Raw genomic sequence first — 9,128 nt, forward strand, 5'->3', positions numbered from 1 at the left:
ACTTAGATTTTTTCCCCAAGTGAATCCGCCTGGAGCCAGTGGAGTGGCACTCAAGTAGCAATTGTTTCCAGCACAGCCAGAGCTCAGGATTCATGCCCTTCTGTTTCACAGGGCATAATGCCCACATGCTGCAGCACATCATCGGTTTGTGTGCTTTTTGCAGCCAAGAACCTTGAACGCAGCAGACATCACTCATTTGTTACCTCTTTTTAAATGCTTGAAAACATTTTCTCCTCATTAGAAAGGTGTCTGTGCTATTCCCAAGCAGCGCTCTGATTCCATGACTAAGAACTGGCATATTTTATTTTTAAAATATTTACATACTACCTCTGGATCCAGTGACGCCTGAATGCCAGTTGCAGGGCAGCCGTGGTGGGAGAGAAGTCCGCCTGCCTCTCCTGCCTGTGGGCTTTCCAGAGGCAGCTGCTGAATCACTATAACAGGATGCTGGACTCAGTTGGGTCTTTCCCCAGTGCAGCAGGTCTTTTGTTCTGAAGCCTTATTCTTAAGCCTTTTTAGTGATGTGTTTTCTACCTCTAATCCTTTCACAAATTGTGGGTGATGGGCCCAACTGTTCTGTATCAAAAACCTGGTTTCTTTTTTGCCTCCTTGATCCCAGTGCTCAATTAGTTTTGGTTCTTTGAGGATTATGTATTATCTGGTTCATCTAGCTCATGTCATTTGACCCAATGTACACTCATTAAAGTACTTTGAGTGTAGAAGAGGGTCAGCAACTGCCAAGTCTCATCTAGGCCCTTTGTAGTAGACCGCTTTCTAGTAGTGTGGCTAAAGGGGGGCAAAATGGTAACTACTGTAGGTACTGCAACGTGCTGTGTAAACAGCCCCTCCCACCCACTGTCAGAGTCATTCCAGGCAGTGAGGACAATGTGCAGGCTCATACATCTCCTGCATGTCGCTGTCACTGTCTGGAATGGCTCCAATGGTGCGTGGGAGGAGCCACTTACACAATGCACTGCAGTGCCTGCAATACTTAACTGTTTTGCCCCCCTCTAGCTAAGCTACTGTCTCTTTTGCAGTAGCCCAACTGAGAGCAAAACACAAATTTGAGGTAACAGTGGTTGTGGCAGTAGACCATGCTAAGGCATGGACACCATTAATCACAATGTGCACTCCAATTTTGCTGTAGAAATGGGAAAGAGCCTGGGCCAACCAACCCACATTCCCTTCCCAAAGTGGCCCTGTAGGAAAACTAGTGGCTGGATTATAGGATTATAATCCTATAATAAAACTATAATCCTATAATTATAATATAAGGATAATAATTATAAGGATAATAATCCTATAATAAAACTAGGATTATAGAATGTCAGTCACTTGTACAGTATTACTTTCTTGAGAGTAAGTTTGATTGCCAAATTCAGAGTATAATAGAGCTTCAATTTAACCGAGTTTCAAAACAATGGCTCTTTTCTGTTTCATTAAAAATTAGTCGTACAGGTTGAGCCTTGGCATTGCAAGGGTTCTGCCAGAACCCCTGTGGCTGCCAAAAATCGTGTTAAATGAAATCCATTTAAAATACAATGTTTCTTTGCTCAGCAGATTAAAAATAGCCTCACTTACCATTGTAATGTGGGAGCGCAGCAGGAGGTAGACAATCAATCAGTCTCTCTCCAGGCACTTAGAAAGGCTTCACTCAGAGGCAGCAACCTCTCCCTTCACTTGAAAGAATGCAAAGAGAATGCAAAGCAGAGGTGATAATTACTTCTGCTTTGCATTCTGACATGGGCTTCAGGGGAAAGGGAAGGATCACTTGCCTCAGAGTGAACTGAAACTAATTGATTGATCGCTTCCTGCTGCTCTCCCACATTAAAATGGTAAGTGAGGCTACTGTTAAAGGATGGTTTTCCTATAAAGCGCCCTTCCTATCCTGTTGGGATAAAATTTTCAGGTGAAAAATCTGTGGATAAAGTGGTTATACTTGTATATGTTTTGCTCTTGCGCATCTTGCAATGGGACTGGGGCAGAACAGGGCAGTGATGGGGTGGGGGAAGAGCTTATCAGGTCCATGAAGAGGAGAGGTTCCACAGCAGTTGTGGCTGTCAAATCCTGGACCCAATCCCACAACATGGGTCCATGTGGACCTGAGCCAACGAATTTGCTAGCATAAGTCCAAGTAGACCCCTCTGCACTGTGGAGACTTACCCCTGGGTAGTTCCCTTACCCAGAGGAAACCTTTGCAACTGCCCCTCCCCCCCCACAGAATGCAGTGATAGTCATTTTGGCATCACTACATCAGCGTTGTGGTAGTGGACAAACAATAGGATCGGGCTGTTAAATACATTCAGATTTAACTAACTTTCAGAATAAATGGTCACTTATTTCCCCTATTAGTCTATTAAATCTAAGATTCACTGTAAAGCCCTGTTAGTACGACATGCTAGAGCATGTGGCCTTGCCACTGCCACAGGCTGTGAATGGCTGGCTCCACATACCTATGGCCACCAGATACCTGCTGGCACATGTAAGGAGGAGCAGGAGGGAGGCGAAAGCAGGCAGAATAGGGCAGCAACAGAATGAGAAGGAGGGTGGATTGAGACCAGGAAGGGGTCAGGTTCGGCGACAGTGGCATCTGCTGAATCCTAACTCACCAACCTTTATTCTCTAAGCAATTGTATCGCTGGTGCAGATCTGAGTAGACCTGGTGGCCCAATATAGGCGTACCCTTGGGCAAGGAAAAGAATGATCCCTTACCACAGGAAGGACTCCAGAGGTCAAAACTCCGGCGGGTGCCATGTTGGTGCTGGGCTGTAAAACCATGACCCTCCAATGAATCCAACAACAGAGATTTTTTAAACATGGAAGTTATGGTTGGCAGGAACCATCTTCCCTTCTCTTATAAGGGATTACCTTCTCTGACAATGCTGCCTGCTGCAACAGGTGCACAGTCTCCTAACAAGCAGCATATGTTCTTTTTTCCCTTTGGTTGTATTCATATTTTTTTTAAATGTCAGTTTACTGCCCATTCATATCCTCTGCCAGTCCCATAGCCATACCAATAGAGTGTTTGCTGCATGCTATGGGAGGGGCAACCAAAGAGAAGCAAGTAAAAAAATATGTATACTGGCCTCCCTGTAGGCCCCCTTGTTGAGTATGGGTCTCCTCAGACCCACACCAACTCTGGTGTAAGTTCAAGGAAAAGGAGGAGGCATGTCAGGCTGCATCTAGGCACACACTTCTGCCACCAGAATCTACCCCCACCAGCCCCCAAACCTCTCCAGAACCAGCCACAGCCCATCCCTGCTGCCTGCTTACCTGCTCTGGAGCAGGTTGGGTCTGTCAGTGGCAGGTGCACATTGCTGCCAACTGTTTACGCAGGCAATCCCAATGCACTCAGCACTTATGCCACACTTATAGTGGTGCCACAGCATTTACAATGGCAGAACACAAGTTCTGCCATTGTAAGCAGACTTTAGGATTAATCCGTTAATGATTAATTGACCAAAACGCATACAGTTAATATACCAACATTTATTTAATTGGATGATAGCCCAATTATTAGTTGAATTCAAAAACAATCCTCATTTCCTCTGCTGTCTTCTTGAAAAACAACTCTGACCGTGCAAAATCTTCCCATCAAAGAAGGGGAAATAAAACTTTCATGGTACGAGCATAAAATCCCAAATGAAAGCAGGAATAAGAGGTAGTTTCCCAGGATTTTACTAAATTTTCCCCAGTTAGGGCCACCCATAGTAAAGACAAGGCAGTCTGAGACCTTGAACTCGCTTCTCAGCATCTACAAAGTGATAACAAGAGTCTCCTCTGGATTCAGCAGAAGTGTTAAGATTTTCACAAAATACAATAAGCCATTGCTGCGAAATAAGAAGGAAAGCAAAACTGAGAGAACATGTTCAGGGTGGTTGCTTTTCTATAGTTTTTCTCATTTTTCTATTGTTCATCTCCTTGGTGATTTGATGAAGGCAAAACCTCATTTTAACAATTCTTTGCAAAGACCCTAGAAGAAGGGTTGAAGTTTTGCAGGGAACAATAGGCTATCTTAAATTTAATTGATCTAGGAAATTGATGCTAGCAGAAAGAATGGACTATTTTTGAGGTGACCTCAGAAGACCGTGTTTTAGCTCCGTTCTCAAAAGCTCCATGAAGGTTTAATATTCAGCTTGCTTTCCTCCTCCTCCCCATGTTGAAAAATCTAATTACTTAACTGCATTACTAAGTCATTGGGTTGTACCATCTTATAAAGATGAACCATTTATCCATCAGGGGAAAAAATTAGCTCCTTTTAACTGGGAAACAATCAGCTTTGCATAATTTTTGAAATCTATTTAAAACAATAGCATTTCACATGTGGCTGTGCTGTATTGGGGACTTGCAAGACTGACTTCTCCGTACAGTATTTATATATTAGTTCTTCCAGGATCTTTCCCCCTTACTAAATGCTCATCTCATTCAACAGAAAATTATTAGCATCTAATGTCCATTGTGTTTCCCAGTGTAGCTATAACTCACTCGATATCCTGCACATTGTGTTTCTCAGGTCCCAATTCTATCCAGCTTTCCAGTGCTGATTCAGGAGCAGTGCATCCCTATGGTAAAGGAACAAATGTTTCCTTTACCTTGAGGAAGCCTCCATGACTGCCTTTTCCATCACAGCAGTGGTGTAGCTAATGATCATGTAGCCCGGTGCCAAGCTCAAAATGTTGCCCCGGAAGTGATGTCACAACCAGAAGTGACATCACGCCTGGGCTTTTTAAAAAGTGAAAATTGGGAGGAACCCACCTCCTCCCCCCAGCAGCTCACGACACACTTGCTCTGCTGCCTCCCCCCAGTCAGTGGCATAGCTAAGGCATCTATCTGCTACTCAGGGTCAAAGAAGATTTTGTAGCCCCCCACATGATAAAATCAAATTTAATTAAGTAAATAAATAAAAAGTTAATGGTTCCATGCTGTATCATAATAACGTCTCATTGGCACTCAGAATATTGGCAGTCGTATAGGTCAGTTTGGAGTTAAGCAAATCCGCTTTTTTTTCCGCAAGGCAGTTGTGTTTTCATTTTCTGGTTAATTGGCCATAACTTTTGATAGAATACAGATATTCCAGTGCAGTTTGTTTCAATGCACTCGGCATTAAATTACCTTTCCAATGATATATAACATGATGGTATTATTCAGATATACCAAGATTTTCACAATTTTGGTCACTACTGTCAAGCTCAGCTTGTTGCCCCCCTAAAGCTTGATGCCCAGTGCAGTTGCTACCCCCTGCACCCCGTTAGCTATGCCACTGCATCACAGTATGCAGTACACACCCCGTTGGCATGGCTGCATCAGTGCTGGAAGTTGGAGACGATTGGGCCCTCAGTGAGCAGGAAAGCAAGAAAGCAAAAGAGCTGTCATAACATTTGTGACAAGTTATTCTGTGATTAGTGGGGTTGATATTAGCAAAACCCATATATTTGAGTTTCCAGTGCTGAAGGCACCAAGAAGAGAATGAATGCAATCAATAACCTAATAAATGGAGAATATTTTTATCCTTCCTGTGCAGAGACTACTTTGGAGTCTTCTGAGGTTTGGAGTTCAAGTGGCTGTGAAAACTTCTAGCAGTGCATGCCCCGACCTTTTTCACAATCCAATGTACACAGTTGTTTTCTACTGCCTGCCGGGTTAAGGGTGACTTTTTGCCTTAGTTTTGCCCTAGTTCAATATCCATGGCTACTAGAGCTTTTAAAAAAATAATAAACCTCATGCGTGCAAGCTGTCCCAACACTGCTGTTACTCCCTCTCCCTCACCTGCAAAGCTGCTCAAGGAAACAACCAGGTGAGCAAGGCAAGTTGAGCGGAGTCCCCTGCTTCTTAGCTGCAGGTCCCTCATCTTGTCATCACCTTTGCAGCTCGTTAAACTTTACTGCCTTGAGAGGTGCTCCAGCCTGCAGCCTGGTTGCTCTCTATGTGGGGAAGCTGTGGGCGGACCCGCCATGGTTCTTATCTTGGCAGCTTCTGATCGTGGCTGTCATCTCCCTGTTCCCATCAGGGTCCTCCTTATTTGTTCCCAATGTGTTGCCTGAGACAGAGCTCTCTCCTTGCTGCTGTGCCCCCTGTACCATCCCCACCTAACCTCAATAAAGCTTCTATCGCCTTTTGGGCAATAATGTATAACTGCCACGATCACCTTTCTCATTCTGAGGGTGCCATTTTAAACATGATACTCATGTACATGGTATCTTCAAAATGACCAGGAGTCAATGGGGCTCCCCCTCAGAATATTCCCGTGTGTGTTTCCATTGGAATCCATTGGAATTTTTCTTTGAAATTGTGAAATTTCATATTCAAATTTGAAATTTGAATATGAAAAATGGTGGCATCCGTAACCGGGCAAACTCCAGATGCAAGCAATGTAACAGTGAGGTACCATTTCTCTGTGTTCCTTCTGTATTGCCCTTTTCCAAATTGCTTACGTGTCAAGTAAATTTTGTAAATTTTGCTCTCTCCTACTCACTTTGTGGAAAATACGGTTCATATAAAGTTTGCTTTTAAAAAAAATGTTCTTTTGGAAATGCTGGGGTCATAAATGTAATGATATTGACCTTGCTTCTAAGCCCTTGCAGCTTCATAATGATTTGCCTAATCTATCACTGAATTACTAATATCCTGATTTAAAGAGCATTTGCTGATTTTATGCAGTGGACATAAACAAGGAGGCCTTTTCGACTGCCAAGGCAATCGCTGTCTTGTAAGGCTTCTCATTTGGTGACTCACTTCTATGTGGCCACAATTAGCAACAGATTAGGACCTGCCATTGCTTTACATTCCGGGCACCCTGCAATGGTGCTAGCCCACTGCTGATGATTTTCTAGTTCATTAATTACCTCATTATTCTTTGTTTTTGTTGTGTGTTCCCTTGGTTGACTGTTAACATTCCAAAGGTTTTTCAGATGTATAATGCATATTTTAGACACATGCCTCCAGCTGACTTAATTTTCACACCTGTAATTTGGAAAATATTAATACTTTTTTCCCTTTATGCGAGGAAAAGATGTGAATGTCAAATATTCTCTAGAGCCAGCGTTGACTTCCCTTTGGCTGATTTTGTCCTTTTTTCAACTTTTGCTTTTCTAAAGAGTTGCTCTGAGGGAGGTAAAATTGAGCAAGGTGGGCTTGGAGTTTTATGAATAATAAAGAGCAAAGAGCTGCATTTTTAAACGCATACATATCGCTTCTATTTGCCTAATGTTTCTTCAGGCTTTGTATTATACTTAAGCTTCACACCAGCAACTATCAGCCCAGTCCTAACCGCACTGCTTGTGCTGTAATGCGGTGGGGCAGAAATGATTGTTGCTGTATCCTGCAGGGGCATCAGTTTCTTCTACTCATTGTTGTTACACTTTTTTTTTTTCCAGGCTTGTCTAAAAGTGTCTGCAGACTTATTTCATGAGCCCAAACAGCCAATGACTCTGCAACTCGCCAAATTTATCACTGAAAAAAATCATTACTATATTGGCATTGTGGAACCTTGCAAGTAAAAAGTAGCCTCCAGAAGTCTCAGAAAATCTCCCTCTGTTTTCCATTGTTGTTGGCAGAGAAAAACAAGCCCTTTTTTCTCCATTCATTTTTTTCTATCTCTTTTAAAGATGATAAGAGACAATGGGGAAATGTCTGTAGCTCAGTGTTCAGCCACCTGCTTTGCAGGAAGAAGGTCCTGGTTTTGATCTTTGGCATCTTTAAAAGAAATTCCTACCAGGAGTAAGGCCAGGAGAAATTCCTGCCTAGAACCCTGGAAAACCATTGCCGGTCAGTGTAGACAGTACAGAGGTGGAATAGCCTGACTCAGAAAAGGCAGCTCCGTGGGTTCATTTCGTCAATATTCATTACAAGCGATTCACTTCTCAAGGTTTCCTGCCTCTGTCCCAAATTCAAAACAAATGGACTAGTCAGCCATTCATTCACTTACTTAGCCTATCACCTGCCACCAACACTGATGCAGCTGCACCAAAAGGTGCCCCAGAAAGTTGCACTTCTGCCTGGATCCTGGAGCTTCCACCAGCAGAACATGCATTCCACCAGTGGAGTCCAGCAGGTAGGATTTGGCCACCCCAATCACCTGCTTCCTATTCTCTTTCAGAAGAGGGCATGGTATGTGGAGTATCCCATTTTGATCTCACAACAGCCTTGTGAGATACTCTAGTGATTTGTGCATTGCTTGATGAACCATTACATGATTCGTCCATCACGGAGTCAGGTCTCCCCCGCGTCCTGGTTTAAGCCTGGCTTCACCAGTTTTAACCCACTATGTATTTGGAAAACAAGGCAACAAAATCTGAGACAGCCTGTGGATTCAGTAAAGCTGCAGTCTCCGGATACTGTACACCTGCAAGTAAGGACTGTGGAATAAGGACCAAGAACAAGAAATGAAGGACTTCATAGCTGGAAAAAATATTCTAGCCGTGTGCAGATGTTCTTAATTTATCATTAGTGTCTGGGGAGGAACTTTGGATTGTACCAGTTGGCCCCTCCCATGAGTCCGCACACACAGAAATTATATAATCAGAAAATTTGTGCCCTGTTTTTTTTTTTGCTGAGTACTGATGCTGCATACCAATTTTCTGTGCATGGAATCTATTTACATGGAGACTCTGTGCATAAGATCCTTTCAATGCATATGGATCAGGGTAGGGCCTACTGCCAGGTTCCCAATCCTATCTCCCAGCATTAATTGTACCCACTTTCAGAATGACCACATGGGGCTTTTGTCTGAAAAGAATGCATGAAATCATGTTCGTCTAGTTCAGGGGTGCCCAAACCCCGGCCCTGGGGCCACTTGCGGCCCTCGAGGCCCCTCAATGTGCCCCTCAGGGAGCTCCCAGTCTCCAATGAGCCTCTGGCCCTCTGGTGATTTGTTGGAGCCCACACTGGCCCAATGCAAATGCTCTCAGCGTGAGGGCAACTGTTTGACCTCTCACGTGAGCTGTGGGATGAGGGCTTCCTCCACTGCTTGCTGTTTCATATGTGTGATGCAGTAGTGGCAGAAAAGGAAAGGCCAGCCTTGCTTTGTGCAAGGCCTTTTATAGGCCTTGAGCTATTGCAAGACCTTCATTCATTCGTATAAGTTCATGTTTAACATATTCATTTATGTAAACGTATGTAAATTTATTCAA

This window comes from Tiliqua scincoides, chromosome 1 (genome assembly GCF_035046505.1).
Source record: "Tiliqua scincoides isolate rTilSci1 chromosome 1, rTilSci1.hap2, whole genome shotgun sequence".
Lineage (NCBI taxonomy): Eukaryota > Metazoa > Chordata > Lepidosauria > Squamata > Scincidae > Tiliqua > Tiliqua scincoides.